The following is a 22740-nucleotide window of genomic DNA, read 5'->3' on the forward strand; positions in this document are numbered from 1 at the left end:
ATTCCATCTTAAAAAATGTCCAGGTTCACTTTCTGGAAAGTTTAGGTTTCGAACTAAAATCAAACTAATGATAAAGCAGAATCTGTTTTCGGCATAGTGTAGGATGAAGACCAAACACATCAGAACACAGAACACATAATGAGGTCTGCATATGGTGCATCTTAAAATACATCTTATAATAGAGCTTCATAATGCATTTGCTTTTGGCAGTCTGACAACAGATCTGAACACCATACATATTGTAAATGTTTAAATGATTCAAACTTTTCCAGCCATCAGTCTCTGTCAGTAATAGCTTCAGCATCTTCGAATACCGCTGAAACACCTGCTGCCACTTATGCAGACTAGGAGATGGCTTTGTGAGGTGCACCAGCGCTTGGACTGAAAACTCCATGATAACCTCCACAGAATTAGCCGCGGGGGTTATGCATACAATAATTGTTTCTGCCAACCTCATACATTTCTATGTCACCGCAAAAATTAATGTGATTTTTCCTTCTAAATAATAGATTATCAGAAAGGACAGAAAAGAGGGCTGGAATTCATAGATCAAAATCACCTCGTACGAAATGTATGTGGCTCCCCGGAAAGGTATGAATACAAAAAAGCAGGTCCGCAAAGCACATGTGCTATATTGTGACGAGTGAGCATTTGAGGATAGAGGCACAAGTACCAGTACCTCATTTTACACTGCAACTCCAGTAGAGACATCTCAATCTTCACCGCAAGCAGCAACTAACTGAGCCTACCTTTGTAAAGAACCACAGTCTCAGGACCATCCAACGTCTTTTGTCAAAGCCCAATTACTTTTAGATGAGAACCGAGTATAACACAGTCTGCATCTCTTAAACAAGGAAAAACTACTTTGGATATCTCAGTAATGAGAGAGTCCTTCACAAATTCATAAAGAATTATGTCAATCCATTGGTATAATAATAATAATAAAGGATGAAAAAATTTTTTTCTTGAAAAGGAAAACTGTGAAATAGCAAAAGGTACCAGTTAATTATTTTCACTATACAAAGGAGACCACTCTCGCATCTGAAATCCAAAGGTGATAATAAAAGAAAGACTGGAAAAAAAGGATAGAGTGGTTGTATCTTGTGGCATTTTTTCATTACTTAAGATTTAAACAGTATTAGTATTTAAAGATTTCAGCTTGGCACAAGTCATTAACATGTAATTGAACTTGCAAGAAAGAGCACTTAAACCTTTGTTGATTAATACCTTATCTTTGGGAGGCCATTCAGTCAGTCAATTACAGACAGGGGTTTGATTGCATGGTCCTTACAGGACATTGATCTTTCAGCAAAGCACAGTTGCATTTTCCGTTAATTTAGAGTAACAGGTTTGCAGCTCCGATACCTAAGACCGTTGACCCGGGTTATGTGTAATGCTAAGCAGCTGTTTAGGCTAATGCAGAATCCCCCCCCCCCCCCCCCCCCCCCCCCCAGCAGCTTTATGCAGCCGGAGTACAGGACTCCTGAAAGGGAGCGGCAACACGATCGGAGCCAGCGGAGGTTGGGTTTCACTCGCTCACATCAGCCTTTAATTGCCGTGAAACAAAGCCCCTGCCCGCGGCTGCCCCGGCACTATTATCCGCTCTGAGCCGCACTATCAATGCAGAGCGCCGGCCAAAGGGTCAATGCGTAATTAAGGCGTTGCCAGCCCGAGCCGTTCCCCCGTGCCCCCTGCTCTCTCTCTCTCTCTCTCTCTCTGAAATCACAAAAGATGAAAGGTTAAATATGAAAAGAGAGGAGCGCGATGTCCAAACCCGAAAGCACACATTGCCGTCCAATACAACAGACCAGATCATATCCGCCCCCCCCCCCCCGTTTGAGTAAACGATCCTCATTAGGGCCTATTAGCCTCATTAATGATGATATCAGTGATTATAGTTTGGGATTTGAAACTTTGACATTAGAATTTTTTTTTTGGATGTCCTCAAAACACATACTTCTGTAGATGCCAGGTAGTAGGACTATGCAGTTTTAACTACTCTATGTATCCTACATAAAGCAATGGTGTGGCTGACCAATATAACTTGTGACAATTTGTTCATTCCAGCTGGCCTGATTTTTTACATTTTACTGTACTTTTGTACATTTGCACTGTAACTAAAAGTAACAGGAAGAGTAACAAGAGGATGACAACCTATGTCTGCTGTGGCCTTAAAACAGGTGATAGGCGCTAGATTAATGATTTAAAATGTTGTTAATTGGAATTAAATGTTAGAAAGAATTAAAACGATGTTAAAATGGTGTTATTTTTATAAACAGCGGTATCGTTACCCTCTCTCCTAACAAGGACGTGCACATACGCACGAACATACCTGTGCCAGCCGAAACGCTCCGGCCCTGAGACCCGGAAAACGTGATCATTAAACTCAAAACCCTGACCTTAGACCATTCCTCGGCTCATCCCTCAGACTTATCAGCTGAACCGGGGGGCAAGAGGTCCATTGATTTCCATGTAATACAAGAAATTATGACTTTTTCCCTAATTGTTACTGAAAGAGGAGGAGACAAGTAGAGGAAAATCAAGGTCCTCTGATTAATGCTTCCAGCAGCACAGTGCTGAGGGAGAGGAGTCAATACGGCAGTTTGTCAAGCCCCCTCTGAGGGCAGCTGTAGGGGCGCTGGCTGGAGAGTAACAGGTTCGCCAAGTCAGCAATGCACATTATCAGAAATCAAAGCTCTCAGTTCACAGGGAGGGGAGGTGGAGAGGGACAGCCCTGAACGAAGGCCACACTCACTGTCTGGTAATTAAAAACCATTTTATCAGGCCTGGACTCACACCAGGCTCTCTCCCTCACTATTGACCTCCTGCTTGGCAGTGAATGAACACTATTTGACTTTAAACATACGAGCTGCAGTTTAACTTTATGCATTGGCAAGAAAAATAAAAACCACAGGGAAAAAAAAAAACAAACGGAATGGATATTGAATTCCAGATCTTCAATTTCAACTTTCAGAAACAAATTAACTGGCTGTCGCATTTATTGTGACAACTTTAAGAATAAATTCTACAGACCTCAGAGTTGGAATTAAAAGAACAATCCCATGTGGTCTCAGACTGCTGATCTTTACTGTCCTGGAAAATTCCTCAGCCCTGCAGACTATGAGAGATTACAATTACTGAGATGTTTTCTAATACCTATACGGCGAGAAACGCAACAGTATCGTAGTACCCATGTAAGTACACACTTTTAAAAAACATTGGTGTTATTTTACACTGTATATTGCATGTGTCCCTCACATTCTTTCCTGTAAGTCCAGATCCATTGTGAAAGAGCTTACATGTAAAGCACCGATATTTGCATAATGAGAGATGAACACTTTAGTTGTTTGCTTCAGACTGAAATCTGAAATATTTAAAGCAATCTCCCTCTCATAAAAAATGTCCGTAGCTTGAGAGACACACTTACAATGTCAAGGGTGAAATTTAATACTGTGACCCTTCCTTCTCTTTGTGCAGCGGTCTACCCTGTTTCTGATGCTCCATAATGAGCCAGGAGCCCATCCCATAGGCCACTGTGTGAATACCTGAAAGAGACAAGGTGTGTCTTAGCAAATAATGACAGTTATATACCAGTTTACTCCAAAAATAAAAATAAAAATCTGAAAGGTGTGGACACGTTCCTACCTGGGAAAGAAAAGACCATGCGAGGGCAGATGTGAGCCTATCCTAAAATAAACAAAGACTTGAATTAGTCATTGTTAATAGTAAACATACTGGACTACTAACCCAGATGGATTATTTTCAACGAGCTGAACAGTCAGGTCTTGTCAGGTCTTGTCAGGTCTTGTCAGGCTGATTTGACACAGTGGTACTTGATGAAAGAAGCCTGTTCTGACAACGTGGTAGCTGGCAACCAATACCTCCCAGCTGAACTTTGTAAGTCCAGGCAGTCAATTTGCACTATAGAAGATGAAAAGATAATGCTCCTGAGATAGTTCTCTGCGTTTTCTGACTGCATTTGGGAAGAGCAGAACCTTCAAAAAGGTCTCAGGCATCTGCTGCAGCACCTCTGTCATAGTGGATCAGGTTTGAACTAACATGAAAACATGTAGAAGCTGAAACTGTAACTACTGAAAATCGGCTGCACCATTTAGTTAAATGTTTGAGGACAGTTTGGTCTTTAGCACTGAAAGCCTGACCCACATATGGTTAGATAGTTGGATGATAACCATGACCACAAACTACAAGTGGCAGTGCTAAGCTAGTGCTAAGCTAGTGTTCGTACATGTTGTCAACTCAATGAACATTGACAATGACATTCTTGTTAGCACTGCATCGAAAGAAATTTTTTGTATGATGGTTAAGCAATCATGTTATTATTTGGGTCTTTAGTGCAAGATTTGGTCAACTGCCAAAGATGTCCTATCGACAACGGTCTGACATAGCTTTTATGTAGCTACTGAACATTAAGAATAAGCCACAGTATGACCAAGGTACTGCTGTCTGTGTCATAAAGTCAGCATGGAACACTAATTTATACTTTCTTTCCCATTATTTTAGTTCTACTTGCATCACATCAACACATTCTTCTTTAGATGAGACCGCAAACAGAGCCTAAGTGGAACAGTGTCTGTGATATAGTCCTTTTGATTGCTGATTTTACCAATACCAAATAAGTTAGTGAGATTCCCAAATTACAAGATTTTAATGGGTGGCCACCTAGCTTGCTTGCATTAGTCACTATCATTTTTGCTCTCTTTAAGAGTCAAACCATGAACCCAACATTAGGTAGGCAAATATCACATTTTAGCAAAATCATAACTAACTTGCTAGTCAACAGTTTATTTTGGTGAAAGGAAGCAGATTCAAAATTTCATGCAACACATCACAACATGGCTAACACACAACACAAAAATTTGAAACGTTTAGTTAGGTAGCTGGCAAAAAAATTGTTGAATTTCTACCTGTTTCCCTTGTTCTTTACCTCTGTTACTTCAGTTTCAAACCATGGCATGATAACCTGCATATATATGTACATATTTATGTATGTATATGACCTTGCAGCACCATGAGCCTTTACAAATCAAAACCTTTATTTTCTAATGGAATGGAAGTGAATACAGGGTATACAAAAGCATGTGGGTGAACCTGTTCAAAATGTGGTAAGTTATGTAGTGTTTTGAGCAAAGCAATTATAGTTATTCTGCTGCATGATTTTATACGCAGGTACAAAGGGCTCCGTGTATTAATGTGTATTAGAGCTGGATCTGTTTCTGCATCCTGACCTTGTACTCCAGAGTCACCCTGAGCAGTCTCTCAATGTGTCTGATCAGGACTTTCAGCAAAAGACACCATGCAGGATGGTAATTTTACTCACAAACATGTGTGAAATATGAAATGCTTGCATTGATACCCATGCTGTTGAAGACTTGCACAAAGGCATATGAAGCACTTGCCTATATGCATGAAATACTCACATGCACAAAAAATGAAATATATTCCAGACGTGTGTGTGTGTATGACTATTTCATATGAGTGCGAGTGCTTCTTTCCTATACGTTTGCGTCTGCCTTTCATACGCAAATGCAACAACCTTTTATACGAGTACACAGAAAACATTTTTATGTGCAAGTATGTGCAGGTTCATTTTAAATGTGTGTGCAAGGCATTTTATAGGTGCGAGTGAGAGACATTTCATATGTAAAAATTCCTTCAGGATAAGCTTAAATTTCCTCGCAACACACACCAGTAAGATAGAAGGGACAGGGTCAGGGCTTGGTGGAACTCTGGGGAAAGACAAGTGTCTTTCAACATGCTGTGCAGCAGCTGTTAACATAGTGGTTCACATGGCAGGTGAATATAGTTGATTGAATGCGACAATAGGCATGATATTACCTAAACTACCTGTGACCATTGTGACTAAATAATTCTTGGACATTAGGGTAAAGGCCTATGACATAACTCGCAGGCAGATCGCATGTCTGTACATTGGATCAATGCCGAAGTACCCAGCAATTCACTTCCCACTGAAGCTGAAGAAAATGCACTAATTTAATAAGTCATATGAAGTATCATATCGAGGACAACTTGGAGCACTGTCTGGATTGTTTGACAGCGTGTTTCTGGACTGATTCACCAACAGTCCTTTCATAAAGGTTAAATTGTAATGTAAGATTACTGCAAAGTCTCAGGAATTGTTGATGTTTCTACCGGCAGACTAGGCAAGGACAGGAAAGCAGCGATTGTCCATACTTGCTCATCAAGACCACTGTGAGGTAACAGCAGCAGGTAATTGTTAACGTCTTTAAAAGTTAACATTTACCCTGTGAAATTTCAATAGCATGCTCAATAACAGTTTCATGTGAGTGCAAAAGCCAAGGTTTACATTCTCATGCACACTACTGAAAATTCAATAGGGGGTGAGATGTAGCTTACTTCATGTGGATGTGTGAGCCTTTGAAATGTGTATGTATGAGTCTTCAGTATGGATATATGTGTGAGAGTTTTGTGTATGTGTGAGAGAGACTGTGTGTGAGTGTGAGGGTGACTGTGTGTGAGTTGTGGGTGTGTATGTGTGAGTGTGTGCATGTGTAAGTGTGTGTGCGTGTGTGTGTGTGAGTGAGTGTGTATGTATGAGTGTGTGTATGTATGTATGAGTGTGTGTTTGTGTGAGTGTTTCATGAGTGTGTGTGTGTGTGTGCGCGCACATGTGTGAGTGTGTGTGTGAGTGTTTCATGAGTGTGTGTGTGTGTGTGTGTGTGTGTGCACGCATGTGTGTGAGTGTGTGTGTGTGTGTTTGTGTATGTGTGTATGAGTGTGTGTGCGTGTTTGTGTGTGTGTGTGTGTGTGTTTGTGTGTGTGTGAGTGTTTCATGAGTGTGTGCATAGTAAGGTTTGATTTATGTCCCACACGGCACCTCATACTTCAAGGTTGAAGAGAACATTCTGTGCCCATATATCTCAAGGAAACTGTACGTGTCACACAAAGATAAAACAATCAGCTTTGAAAACACATTATTACTGTACTCAACTGCATACCTTTGTGTTCAGAAATGTGGAGGCCTCCACACTTGTCTCTATTTTATATCTCCTGTGCATGACCGAAGTGACCCTTGGAATCCCACACTTGCCTGATCCAGGCACAATTGCACCAATCACTTCAATTTCAACACTACATTAATAAAGTTATTAAGGGACAATGCAACAATTAAGCCTGCTTAGCTGTTTTAGTGGTGTAAGCTGCAATGGAGAGCATCCTTAGAATGGATATATGACATGGCACCTTGTATTTAACACTTCATTCACCAAATTTTAAATTAAACATATTCATCGAACACCAACGGTCCTCTCAGAATCCTTGTGTCATGCCATAATTATATACAAGAAAAGAGGAGAAAACGCTTGGAAGCATTATACCCTAGATGCATGGTAGCAACCACACTTATGGGCTATAACGGCAGCAAGGCGAGGTTCTTTGGACACCCTTGTCCCTTTGGAGAGAAAATACAGAGGGGTGCAATTGCAATCCGTGGGGGTGCACAAAAACTCATAAATACTATGTGGACATTGGGATATAAGGACTCAGCTGGGGGTGCACTGAGGTCTGTCTGGTCTTAAGCACCCCCCATAGAGCCGGGCCCCGGCAAGAGTATGGTTTCCCTTCTGTGCATCAGTCTGGGACGGCTGTGTGTGGCAGCTGCGGGCTTCCATGTGCTGAACAGGGCTCTGTCACCAGGAGCAACGGAACTCTGACAACTCAGCAGGTGCGGGAGCTTCCTTTTCGCTCCGTCGTGCTCCTTTATCCCCGTTTTGCAGATACGTGTCGTGTTACGGTCCCATCCCTCAAAATTACTGGTGGTGCTTAATAGAGAGTAAACGCTGTCCCCGTCCTGACCCCTTTCCCAGGCCAAAGTGGCCTGTGATTTACAGAGGCTTCCTTTGTAGAGGAGCTACGGACGGACCTTGACACCGACTCAGTTAATGCCGCGCTGGACAATAAATAACGCAGCCACGGCTTCTCCCGGCTCCTCGGTGGCCGGGGTTTGCCAGCTTCACGGAGTCCGCCTCCTGCAAGGCAGACTGAGATGACCTTCCGCAGCCATGCCTGTACAGCCGTTCAGTATGTGCCCGCAATCTGCACAAGTTCAAAAACTGTTGTCAAAAAACTGAGAGATTTCCTCATTGCCATGCCCGTAGAGTCCATGACTTTTGGCTGAGACATCTCGCACGAAACACCTCGCACAGCTAGAGCCAAGGCCGGGGCTATGGCTATGCACATGCTAGACGGACCTCAGTGCACCCCCAGTTGTCTCCTTATATCCCGATGCCTACACCCCCAATTTCAAGTGCACCCCTGTATATTTTTATCTGGGCGCCGAGCCTGTCTGCAGCCACAAATGTACAATCGTTCTCTATATGTCCACAATCTGCACAAAATAAAAAACTGTTGTCAAAAAAATAGAGATTTCTTCATTGCCATGCCCATAGAGTCCATGATTCTTGGCTGAAACACCTTGCACAAAATCTCTTAGCATCCTTTGTTATAAAACAAAAAGAGAGAAAGAGAGTAAAGTGTTAAAGTGGTTAAAGTGTTAAAGCGTCAGTGGTTAAAAAAAAGAAAAATCGGTGAATAAAAGGTTCTTGTAATAAAGCACTCTCCTCTTTAGAAGTCCCATTATGTGGCTTATTATGTTAAATTTCCCTTTCGGTATTGAGAATAATGTGCTTGCATTCATTACATAAAACAGCAACCAAACCTGCAGAAAATAAATTGGACTTATCCAGAACTTGAATAAATGGCACAGAATATAACAAAAATCCCAGCTCTACAATTAAGATGTATTCAGATTGTTTAGCACAGTCCTTGGAGGTATTGCATAATCCAAGGTGCTTTTTCTTTTAAAGCACGAGAATTAAAAAAAATAAATAAATAAAAAAAGGAAGTACAATCGTTAGTTCATTAACACCTTACCTTAAAATTGGTCTCTTCTTGCATATTAGGAGCTGATATCTCCTGATGAATGACCGAAAGATTCAGAGTAAAGGTCAGTAGAGGTCCCCTGAGAATCTCAGTGATTGTTCTGTTAATGATACCCGAAACAAACGAGTTTACTAATGACTCCCACTGCTTGCTTCAAAAAAAAAAAAAAAAAACAATCACCTCCTGGTTTGGATGGTGACACTGGAGGCTGTTTAATGAGTATTTTTAACCTGAGAGAGCAGTGATCTTTGGGGAGAGATGAAAGATGGGGTAGTATTTTAACTTGTCAACCCAAGGATATGTGTAATAAATATTTTTTATTAATCAACTCAGAACATGCCAATGCTTTGAGTAATTCACAAGAACAATTGGACAATACTTAGCACTCTATTCCTCTCCTGAAACTTATCAAAGAGAGATGTTTTTTCTTATGCCCATAAGAGTATTTGTATCTACTGGAAACGGCTATTCCTCTATTTGAGAGGCTACTCTCTGTTAGCCTCTCTTCCTTATACCTTTTACTTTCTTAATCCCCGCTATAATCGATACATTCCACTTTGGACCCCTGTAGCCTTTAAAGTCTTAAAGAACATTGGGCATTAAAAAAAGCAACAAAAAACCTAAAGTACCTCTAGTTAAGTGTTTAGGTTTAAACATCAGGTAATGCACCAAGATAATTTCATTTTAAAAATGCAGAAGTATGTCTCAAAGAGTGACTCATTGTCAGATATATATATGTATGTGTGTGTGTGTGTGTGTGTGTTTCAGATTATATGAGATATATGAGGCATACCATTATATGAGCTATATATAAAATACTCTGGTGCATTTGTGTGTAGTGAGGCAGGCACTTATGGGGCATGGATTGGGGTCAGAGGTCATCTGAAAAGTTGACAAGGTGAAAAGAAAATTGCTCACATCATCCCCAGACTGCACTTCTCGCTGCTTCCAAACAGAGACCCCCCAGTACAGACATACGCACCCACACACACTCCCACAAAAACGTGTATGGGAAAATACATATATTTAACTGATAATGAAGCATGACGCAGTGGGGAGTAGGTGGAAGGTGTGGGTGTGACCGTAAGCCTCTCCCGAGACCCGGGTCTAATAAATCCCTTCACAAACACACCGTGTAGGAGGGAGGACTCCTGCAGTCCAGCAATGCTGATACATTTAAGATTTTAATAAGGCTGTCATCTGTTAAATAACTGCATCACATGGGCTACGCTGTGGAGAATGAGTCATACTGTACCATGCGTCTTACATATGCATTTAAATTATAGGTGATTAACATGCCAGGGTAACTGACACCAGACTCAAGCAGTTGTCATTGGGTGAGAGGGCAGTGTGTTTAAATTGGGCACTGGGGAGCTCTGTGTGTGTGTGTGTGTGTGTGTGTGTGTGTGTGTGTGTGTGTGTGTGTGTGCGTGCGTGCGTGTGCGTGTGTGTGGATGAACTGGAGTGAACCCCCCTCTACAACCAATCTTTGCATCTCACTCCAGAAAACAGACCACAAAAGTGGGTGGCTTTGGATGAGTGGGTTTAGATGGCTGGTTTTTAAAATGAATTATTTATGAAACAAATCAAAAGGGGCTTTCTAAGATGCTTTTAAAAGTTGAGTTTGGGGTGAATAACTAAGAGTGGGCAAAGGAGGCAAGCAGATGGTGGCCCATGGTTTTTACCATGATCTCAAAGCCTATGCCCTGAGCCTTGCAGATCTGAAAGACTGCACTGTGGTAGACACTGGAGAGGTCAGTGGTTGGATCTGCTACTCAGCACCACACAGTGACTGGCCACTGGGTCCAGGCGGAGTGGGAGAAGAACGTGAGGGAGACAGCGAGCGAGATTCAGTTCCTGTGTGTCTCACTCATTACATAGCACTTACAGAGGTTACAGTTTTTACATGGTATCTATTTATACAGCTGGATATTTACTGGGGCAGTTCTGGGTTAAGCTCCTTACCCAAGGATACAACAGCAGTGCCCCAGTGGGGAATCAAAGCAGCAAGCTTTCGGTTACAAGCCCTGCTCCTTAAGCACTATGGTACTCTGCTGCCCCACTTGTGCCTGTACCACGCTGTGTCACCTGTGGTAAATTCAGATGACAGCGCTAGACTTGCATCACGCTCCAAAGCCCGGATTAAAGCTTCTAAATGCCGCACACAGCGGAAAGCGGCGGGCATGCCAGACACAATATCTGACTCGAACGGCCTGTATAGAGTATCAGGGGTAAAAGTGCAGTCTGGCATAAATAATCAACGTGGCGCACTGTAATGGGGCCATATATACCACAAGCGGACATACAACACCAAAACCGCACAGAGTGAAACCCAGAGGGGGTGAAGCATACAGACAGCCCAAAGAAGAGCTCAAAAAAAGTTGATTACTTAAAAGTGGTACACCACTGAGGAGGAAAAAAAATTATTATATATATTTGGAGAGGGATGCCCTGAGGGGAGAAAGAAGGAGAGAGTACTGGGGAGACAGCTCATAATTAGTTTTTACGGTGGCACGTTTTTAAGTTGACATACTTGGTGTCCTCACACAACAATAAAAAGTGTCCGGCTGGGATTTAATTGTGTTTGTAATATTTGGGCTCTTTAATAATGGCCGCGGCTCAAGCCATTAACTTTGAAAACAGGAGCAGACGCTGGAAACGCAGTGTTTGCTGTGCCGAGCCGCAGACTAAATGAATGTTTGATAAAATAACAGAAGTAGCGGATTAACAAGCGTAAACTCGGGGTCGCCGCTAATAATGGAACTCTATTGTTTAAGGGCTGGCATCAGGTTGATGAGGTGCTTATTGTGGCTGCAAAGTATGCATACACATGCATAATGAATTGCCGTATGAATTATTAATGTGTTGATTATTTAGGCTCATCTATCAGAATGATAATGTATTCTGCACATAGTCACCAACTGGGTTTTTGTGCATAATTACAGTAGTTAGTAGTATTTAACAAAAATAAATAATAATAAGACAAAGTGTAACGGATACGGTGATCTACCGAGATAATCTTTCACGTGTAGCGTGTTTGGTTCTTTTAGTGAAGCAATTTAGAGAGGGCAGTAGAAAACCAAAACCATTTGTGTAACCTGGTCTTATTTACCCATCCAGGAAAGGAAGCTTTCATTTCTGCTGAATCAACAGAGGCAGCCGGTCTGAGCATTCATGCCCCTATGCACTTCAGTATGCTCATGTTACTTTTTTCTTAAAGAAAACAGTAAAAATAAATGTATTTTTATTGGGCAAAGCCCTTAACAAAAGGCTAATTCTGGATCCATTTTGCACTGATGGGCTATTTGTTTGTGTAACATGGCAAAAGAACACAGCTGACAGCCACAGCGGTCAAAGTTCCAACTGACCCTGCAGATTAGAAGCCTTCACTGTATACCCTGATGCTGGCTGTGGAATATTTGGATAGGGCAGCAGTGGGGTGTAGTATTAAGCAGCATGGCTTACAACCCAAAGGTTGCTGGTTCGATTCCCTGATGGTGCGCTGCCATTGTACCCTTGGGCAAGGTACCTAACCCAGAACTGCCTCAGTAAATATCCAGCTGTGTAAAAAGACAATATGTAAGAACTGTAATGTACGAAGCAACTAAATGTAAAATGGTGAATGAGTTAATATAGTAAGACTTGCGACAAAGAAAACATAAAATTAGTAAATAAAACCTACGGCAGGGTCTTCATCTCCTTACTGGGGTAGTTCTGTGCCCCCATTGTGTTCTGTGTCCTCTCTCGCCAGTATGAGCAGAAGAGTCACAGCAAGTGGATCCTTGTAGCACTCATCGGGATTGTTGGACCACACCTGTACAGACAGAACACCGTTTAGAAGAAAAGCCTGTTTTCCTCATCCTGACTTTTTCACAGAACACATTCAGACAAATGATAGGATCAACACGGAAATGAATCGAATTCTGAATGAAACTTGTACAGTGCATGCAGACTTTTCAATGCAACTCAGGTAGATAAAAAAAAATACTTGAGGACATTGCGTGGCCTTTGGTGGTGCTTGCACACAGAGGTCATGGTTGTACTTCTTTATCAGCGGCTGGTTTTCAAAAACAGATTACAGTTGTGAACATGTAGATGTGAACAATGCATCTGTACTCTTTTATTTTGTATGGAATTGTCCTTATGAACAGCATAAGAGAGAAATGTATTATTAATGATTGAGTCGCCCTGCTTTAGTGTAATAGATTGACAATTCAGTGAGGTAGTGAACATCTTGGTGAGATACCTGAACTTAAGACCAAGGACTGCACAGACAAGGACAAACATTGGAAATGCTGTTGAGAAAGTTGCCTGTTGCGATGTCATATGCCCCACCACAACCATTTCACTCACAACCCCTTTTAATCTACCCCAAACATTCAAGCAAAGGTAAAACTGCTCTTTAAAATAAGCCCTTTTTTAACTAAACAGTCAGAGCTTAGCCTACAATTTATAAGCTATCCATTTATAAAGATGAAAATTTACTGAGGCAATTCAGGTTAAGTACCTTGGCTGAGGGTACAACATCAGGGGCCCAATTATGAGCAATTACCAGCCCTGCTTCTTACCACCAAACCACACTGCCTCTCTCAGTTTTACAATTATAATTTAACACACACATTAAATTTAAAGTAATAGAGAAAATAGAAAATAATTAAAAGTTTTCAGAGAGCATAAATGAATATAGGAATATTTGAAACCAAACCCTAGGGATTTTGTTTAGGTCAATACGGCAAGAACCAACCGACTGGGTGGTCCAGGCAAACACTTTCCTTGGGTTTTATCTGTTAGGGAACCTGCCCTGGTTGCCTTTTCACCTGTGTGGCTATGCAAGCCAGCCAGCCTTGATCCCAGGCTCCTTCTGCGCGGCTCTCTGACGTAAGATCTGTTTGGTAAATGGCATCATTATAAGTATATTAAGGGGTCAGCCCAGTCAAGGCCTTATGCTTAAACAGGGCTAATTTCTGAATAATATTCTAATAGCTGTGCCCCCTCTTTAAAAAGTGCCAGATAAATCACTCCTGAAGGAGCTGTTAATAACTAAGTGGCAGGTGGCGGCGGTCTCCCTGCAGATCCTATTTGTCAACTTAAACGCTCCTGCCAGCGAACGCAAATGGTCGGCTGCCTCCTGACCCTCTGCTCTCCCTGCCCGATAATTTAACTGTATTTTACGCTGGGAAATTTCAGTATCTGTCAAAGCCGGTTACACTGCAGTCCGGGACTGGCAATCTGGAATTGAGGAGAATTCCCAGGGTGGGCAGAATAAATAAATAAATAAATAAACAAATAAATAAATAAATAAACAAACAAATTATATATATACACACACACATGTATATATATATATATATATATATATATATATATATATATACACACACACACACACACATAAATAATCTAACATAAAAAATAATCTGGGAAAAATAAAAAAAATAATCTGGGAAAAAAAGCAATGGTTACATCACCTGTATTTAATATATATCGTAACTGTATTTCATGTGGGGAAATTTCAAGATCTATCAATGCCAGTTATGTGCAGTCCCGGAAATGGCAATCCGGAATGGAGAAGAATTCCCGGGGGGTGGACAGAAAATAAATAAATAAATAAATAAATAAATAATCTAACAGTTTAAGAAAAATGGAAGAAGCAATGGTGACATCACCCATATTTAATCACCAAAAACTAGGCAATGTGTGGACTAAGCAATGAGAAATGTGTTGACCCCTGAAACATACGCATCTTTTTAAGTCAGTGCATTTATTGGTGCTGTTGTCAGCTCTAATGCTGATGTCTGATATTCCAAAAAAAACGGCTTTCCTGATGATAGTCTCATCCCAATTTCCATATGATAACCAGAACAGTCTAAAGAGGGATTTAATCACAGCACAAGATCATTCGAATTCAAAATATCACACAGAACAAAATGCAACATTCAACACATGTGTACACACGCACACACACACAAACGCACATACGCGTACGCGCACACACACTCAGAATCACAATAATGATCCGACGGCTCAATCCGGCAGCGAGAAGGCACCTGCATCTAAATTAAATTTGAGTCCAGATATCAGCCGCAAAAATTATATATACATACATAAATAAATAAAGAAATGAGTCTGAGCAGGACTGATTTAGAGTTGTATTGATCTTGCGGTGGCCCTGCTGGAGTTAATACCCAGGGCTGGGCCACGCAAAGGCTCCAGAGGACCATTTACCAAGTCTGTAAGAATGAATCGGCCCTGCCTCATTGTCAGACATAACAAAGCAGGCTGAAATACGAGACCGGATTGTACCTGTTTTCTATGGCCATGCTTTTTCATTAAAAGCCGCAATCCAGCAGCTGAGGCTCCATTACTCCACAATGTGCAGCAAAGACTACACGGGCAAACATATGTGACCCACTTCTCCCCTTCAAATAATAATAAAAAAAAAAAATAGATGGCTTTTAGCAACAGGTTTTAATGTAAATGGTTCAAATCCAGACAGGTTTGTACACATGTCTCCCTGCCCGTCTGCGCCGCCGCCACCGCCGCGCGCGGGAAGATTGGGATTGGACCACGGGGTTCCTTTCCCATAATGCCTCTGACCACTTTGTTCCCTCTCCTTTTGTTGCCTTTAATATTGAGGCTGTTTAATCTAAAAGAGACGGGCCCGCGCATCACACCAAGTTATGCCCATCATTAACGGCCACATTCACGTATCGGGCTGGGTTTCCTTTCCAAACAAGCCACGTCTGACCTTTTTATCGGGAATGTCAATGCTATTATTATTTGAATGCCGTGGATGTGGGTGGGGTGGGCATAATACATTCTCATTTCAATGGTGAAAGTGGCATTTACATATGCCTGGTAAATTTAATAAAACAGGGTTTTTCATTTATTTTGCGGTGGCTTCGGCCACCGTTAGCTCCATGGGTGCAGTGCAGCAGTTCAAGGCTCACGTGACAGAGTGCACGGAGTAATTACAGAGCAAAAGTTCAGCCAGAGAGCCTCGCCGTCACTCACCACCCGACACAGGTGCCAGTCGCTGGCCTTGAAATCCGGCAAAAACAACAATCTTCCCGTTTCAGTTTTGCTGAAGAGTGAGGTTAGGGACTCGCTTCAGCTAAAAAAAAATGAAACCCGTCACACGGGCATACTTTGTAGTACAGTTACGTCGCGTGCGTTCCCCAAGTTTTTCTGTGGGACCTTACAGCGCGGCATGCGCCAGGCAAGCAATTGACCATGATGCGGCCTGCCAACCTGAGCCCCTGAAAGAGCATGAATGGAGGCTGACAGGGGCTGTAGGGACAGGGAGTGGACAATGAAAACTCCTTCGGCCTAAGCTGCTTCTGCATGTTCTGAAGAGGATTGGATTAAAGGGCCTATGCAGACCCTTAACAAAGAGACCCCCATGTGTGAGTCATGTTGCTCCTTCTTAAAAATTGCCTCAGGGGGGTCTCACTGGGGGGGGGGGGGGGGGGGGGGTGACAGAATGCAACAGAATGTGAAAATCGCTGTTCCAGTGCAAAACCATGAGGAAGAAAATTTGAAAATATTAATACATTGGTGAAATATGATTAATATTACAATTCATTACATTTTGATAGTGATTTTAAATACAATCACGCCCATTTGGAAACAACACTAGACACTACGAAGACCCAATTCATTTTCTGCATATGGCACATAATTCTGCCCTCTAGTGGTAGAAGAGGTGACGGCAGCCTGTGCAGGGGCACCCAGAGATATGGCAACAGGCTCTCAGAGGCACATGAACACAGAAGTTGGAACTATTTTGTGGGATCCTTTAAAACTAACCAGTTTCACAAACACTTCAAAGGTGTGTTGAGGAGTAAACACTACTTAAATTGTGTATCTTTTATATTGTAAATAAAATATATGTGTGACAGCATGCAGTCAGCACCAAAAATACCAAACATAAGGTCTGGTAAACTGTGCAGTTTTTGGTGTTGGGAGCGGCAGCCATTTGGCAGGGCTCTCGCCCCCTCCTACACAGCCAGGGCCTTTGAATGTTCCTGCGGATTTTTATAGCCTCGCAATGCAAGCAGCAGCCCCCACAGAGCAGCCTGTGCACAGGCAGAGTTTCAGTTAGACCCCCGCAGCTCTTCACACACACACACACACACACACACACACACACACACACACACACGTACGCACACACGCATGCACACGCCAGCTCAACTCAGCTCGGGCCGCCGCTCGGGCTGCCCTGCCGCTCTGGCCGCCCTGCTGCTCAGCGAGGGTCCCGGAACCTCACCTCTCCATGCGTCCCGTGGTCCCCGGTATCGCTGGGGCGAAGGTTGGAGGGACCCTCCGTTCTGATGCTGTCTGGAAAAGGCATCCTCTGCAGCCCCCTCTCCCCCCCCACAATAGACGCCGATTCATTAACTCAATGGGTTTGCAGTGTTTTGTCATTGGGGAGTCATTCCTGTAGTGTGTGTTTTTGCTCCATAGAGGAAATCAGCATGTGGCTTTTGAAGGGGGGGGGGGGGGGCGATCGTGGTGGGGGGGTGGTTGGGGGGGTGGTCTGCCTCCCTCTCTCTTCTTTCCAGCTTCTTATTTTTGCCTTAATCTTACAGACTGTTCTTCAAAGACTGTGTCCTTCAGCAGAAGAGTTACCGCACGGCGGCAAAGTACTGAGATCACAGGGCATCCGACAGGGGAGCTGCCCTTTGTTTTGACTGTGTGTTATTACCCGGTGGGGGAATTCCAGCATCAAGCTTTCAGAACGGTAAAAATATCAGACAAGGTGACAAAAACAATAAGCATTTAAGTTGGTAGGCAGAGAGATGGAAACAGTTCTAGACAAGCTAAATGAAGGAGACACAGACAAAAAAAAAGTAACCTTTTACAGTTTTCACCGAAAGGGACTGACCCCCCTCCACCCCCCCAACCCCATCGCCCAAAGACATGGAATCCTGCACGGCTCGAGTGCTGTAAGGTCAAAGGGCAAGACTTAAAGTGGGAATTAGTTTATTGACACAATAAGACCTGGCAGTTTGTTTGATAGCCAGCCATCCTGTTTTAACCCCCTCCTCTGTTTTCCTCTCTATTTCACAGCTCCCAGGGGAGATGGACAGGACAGAGCATCTATCTATGCGCTCACACAGGGTCCTGCCTCTCCCTAACACGCTGGAAGACGTATTGCCCCCATGCCAAACCTGCCTGACTGTACTCACATGCACCTGTCCCAGCTGTGCCATGCCAGGTGAGGTGGCATTTGTGCCAGGGCTCTTTAGAGTCGGGGGGGGGGGCCCATGCTGGCCTCTTCTCACCTGCTGCTCCAGGGTGTGTGTGTGTGGGGGGGGGTGATTGGTGGAAAGAGGAGGTCGGGTCCAGAGAGAGGTGCCCCATGTTGTGGTGCTGGTGGCCGGCCCACACAGGTACAGAGAGAGAGCAGAGGGCAGATAGAGGCAGAGGCGGACGGAGGACCGGGGCACTGAGGAGCCTGCGGCCTCCAGCTGGCAGGACCCCTAGCACTGCCACAGAAGGGTGAGAGGCACACAGAGATGGACACAGGGAAAGAGACAGAGGCGGAAGAAGAAGAGAAAGAGAGGAGGAGTACGGAAAAGAGAGACAGTGAGAGTGAAAGGCGAGAAGGAGAGAAAGAGAGTGAAGAGGAGTGGGGGGGGAGGGTGAGGAAGAAAAGGACAAGGACAGACAGAGATGTAGATGGGATAGAAAAAGGAGGAGAAGAAAGAGAAAGAGAGATGAAGAAGGAACAGAGCAAGAAGGACATATAAGAGAGGGAAAGAGAGAGAGGTACAGAGAAAAAGAAAGAGACAATGAGAAAGAGAGGCAATGTGTCATACAACCATGCTGCATCCGTAAGTCACATGCGCATTAATTCTCTGTACTAGTGTTCTCTGACCCCCAGCAGAACTTTGCTTCAGTCCTGAACGCTTTGGAATAATGCTGTTAGTAGCAGCTGGTTAATAATTGAAAGGATCTGCAGTGGAAGGGATTGATCTGTCCAATCAGCAACATTTACACCGGGTAATTACACCGGTACAGTGCAAACCACTTTCATAAGCAGCAATGTGTTCTTTGTCTAATTAACACATTGAGGAAGAAGGGCTTAAGAGTGTGGATTTGCTTTTTTTTCCCTTTTAAATAAAAAGCACACATCGTACGATTGATCTTGTCTGAGGTAGTGTTCCAGGAAGCAGGTCCAGGTCAGGTAACATGAGGTGTTGACAGGACAGGCATAGCAGACAAGCATCTCTTCAATAAACTCAATCAGAGCCTGTTCCTACAAACACAGGCTGGACATGGTTATGTCAAATCTGATATATTAAGGGACACAGTACAATATACTAAATAAAAAAATAAAAAAAGGTTATTTAACAATGCTATTTGTCCATGCCAAAGACAGCTCTACTTTTAATGCACTTCAAAGATGTTAGATGCAATGTAGTATAATGTAATAGAACTTTCTAAAATTTTAGACTTAGGGCCATGCAAAAATACAGAAAATTCTCCAGGTGTAAATTAAGTGGAGTACATGTATGGGTAAAACGAGTCAAAGTGCTGTTTATTAATGCATGACACAAATTTGAAGACATAAGGATATTGACTTAATTCAACAAGGGATCTTCTGAATGTATTTAAAGTTTCAGCTTCAGTCCTTGATGTCCCGGGATCCTGGTAACGCCCTGTACCTCTCTCCTCTCAAACGGAGGGTCAATGACAAGTGGCTTGCATGCCAGGACCGTGGCCGGTAATTAGAATTCAGGGGCTGTCCCCTGGCCTTTGGGCAGCTGCGTGATTGCGGCTGTGACACCCGTCTGACGGTCAGGACAGGACGAGACCAGATACAGCTGTGACAGCCCATTATCAGTGTGTCCAGCGGCAGTCTAACGGGTGTAATGCACAGCCTCTAACGCCGCTCCCGGTCCCAGATCCACCCCCCACACCCCCACACCCCCCCGCCCCGCTTCCCCCCCCCACCCCACCCGCTTTGGCTTCTTGATGAATGCCTATGCAGGCCAATCAATCGGGCGATCAATCAGGGGTTGACTGGCGATCCGCCGATCAATGGGGCTCTTGTTTCTGGAACTAGAAAACGCCATAATGGCTTTGGCACTTAATTATGTTGTTAATTGCTGAGTTACACTTTGCGCGGCTGTCCTTTTCCGAACAGGTCTGTAATTGAGAACGGCTGCCCTCTCACGTCTCCCGGTGCTGCGGTTATTATCAGAGCTCAGGAAAATTAAGACAGGCGGCAGGCTGTTCACGCTCCTCTTCGTGTGTGTACAGGTCTCATCGGCTTTTCTGAGTATATATTGAGAATTTTTTAAAAAAAATATATGCTAATGAACACAAACAGGTTACTTAACGGTAAAGAGAGCAAAATTACATAAAACAAGGGAAAGCCTTACGATTTCAATGCTCTAATACTGAATGCAGCTGTTTACCTCCAAGACATTACTAAGTGTTTATAAATTGAAGGTGAACGACCTTTTTGTTATTACACAAAAAAGCAATTAAGACAGCACTCCAGTGATCTATAGCCTCCGGCTGCCAAAGCAGGGAGAGCTATTAAATGTCTATAACCTCTTCTAGGTGAAATTCCAGTAAATTAACTATCGAGCAAAAGAAAAAAAAAAAAAGCTTATTTCGAGCAGTGGCATTAATATGCACGCCAAATACATTTTTTCGCCCTATATTTCCAGACCGGTAGAGGCACTCGCTCGTTGAATACCACAGAGCACTGTGTACGTGGTGGGGACACAGCTGAGCGTGTTCCATTTGGCTCTGATAGGAGCCGAAACTCAGGAAATCCTGGGCCGCCTGAAATTCCAGTCATGAAATGGCCATCATCATATTCAAGTACTGTAAGAGCCAGGGTCAAACGCTGCATGGCGATTTCGCCTCCTCTACGAGTCATAAGGCACACAATGGCGCGGGAGAAAGTGTAAGAAAAGTGTCGTCTTTCTCCACGGAACAGCGACCTCACTTTGAAAACTTGCCATGGCACTTCACAGTGATGGCAAGAGGGAGGGAGGGAGGGAGGGAAGAAAGAAAAAAAAAAAGAAATGGAAGGAATTTACAATTATTTATTTAGGTTTAAGCTGCGTGCTCTGCACTGTAAGAGGATTCCAGCTTGGCTTGGCTTCCGCACGGAGCTGAGCTATCTGGCAATAAATGGAATAGATGTTTGCTCTGCACTTGAACACATGGAGAGTGAGAGCTATTTGATCTCTCCATCAGACAGAGCGGCATTCTGAAGCGCTTTTTATTGCACGACACTCGGTGCACAGCCTGGATTCAGTTTCTACGCTGGTATTAAAGCGAGCGTAGGAGATTTTGAGATTGACTTTTTCGATTCACAAAATTCACGTAACACCTCATCTGAGTTAGCTCGCTCACAAGAGTTTGTGATTCTTCCCTGCTCTACCAGAAGAAAAGGTCGAGTGTGGGGTTGGGGCCGAGAATTTATAAGAGGGACGTCTTGACATGACAACATGAACATACCGGGGAACAGATGAGAAAATAAAATAACATCAAAAACAGAGAAAGCTGCGCCAAAACAGCAAAAAAATTATCAGGCTAACTAAGCTCACATGATGAGATTTTAAAACAAGAAAAACAAAAACAAGGCAACTTAGAAATATTTTCAGCGGAGAGAACAGGATTGTGTAATGTGATGACGGAAAAAGCGACCGGATTTTCTTTATTCCATTTTCCCTCAACCCTGCAGTAGAAAATACTGGACACAAACAGTCCCTAAATAACCAGCCATTACACCTCACTTTAATTTTGTTTGTGCAAACACAGTGTAAAAAAAAAAAAAAACCCACAAAGAACACAAAAAAAAAATGTTCCCTCCATCTGTTGATGCTATTAAGCGTAATTTTCCCTTGTGCCTAATGATCCATTGTGTCGGCTGTGAGTGTGTGTAAGCGCGCGTGTGTGTGCGGGTCTGCGTTTAGGCAATGAATGGCCAGTGTCTAGTGGGAAGCTCTCCCCCACTTTAACCCCCTTGTTCCTGGGTAAAGTGAAAGCCGAGGGGGCCACCGCAGGCTGTGACACTGCCATGGGGCCTGGGGGGACACAGCCTCCGAAAAACGGCCACTTCAACAAGAGGCACACGTCCACCCTCTGCCCCCCCCCCAAATCTCCTTTCTCTCTCCAGCACTCCAAGCAACTGCTCCTTGTTTTTTATTTTCCCGGGGACCACATGGGGTATTGTATTATTGTGTGCGAGTTAGCCGAGGCCCCGGCTCATGCTGAGCCCCCCAGCACAGTCAATAATTAAACAATATGCACGCAGCCTGGCGACTAGCGGGACAGCCGAGCTCTTTTTCCACGGCCAGGACTGACAGCGACGATTAGAGGGAGGATGCTCGGCAGCCCCCGCTGCTTTCTGGGGAGCACCAAGAAGAGCGCCCACACATTCCACACAGACCTGAGCATTAGCAAACACCATCTATAATTACCCGCTCAACTGATTTGGTAAGCAGTGTCCAAACAGAGAGAAAGAGACACTTTTTTACATCCACCACCATCCCCCCTAAAAAAGAAAGATTGTGTCTGACTGCAAAGTACAAGTACATTAAAAAATATGCCACCTATCATGTATCATGCAAAATTAATACATTTTAGATATCACCACAAATGCACAATCACACACAGACACATGATAATATATTCCGCAACTATGGCATCGATGGTAATGCTTCTCAATAAAAACTGCTTTATGAATATGGATCTTCTGTTTCACCTACCACTTCTATGCTCATGAATACAAACTGACCTACCACTCATGTACTATAATCATGT

Source organism: Megalops cyprinoides, chromosome 8 (genome assembly GCF_013368585.1).
Source record: "Megalops cyprinoides isolate fMegCyp1 chromosome 8, fMegCyp1.pri, whole genome shotgun sequence".
Classification (NCBI taxonomy): domain Eukaryota; kingdom Metazoa; phylum Chordata; class Actinopteri; order Elopiformes; family Megalopidae; genus Megalops; species Megalops cyprinoides.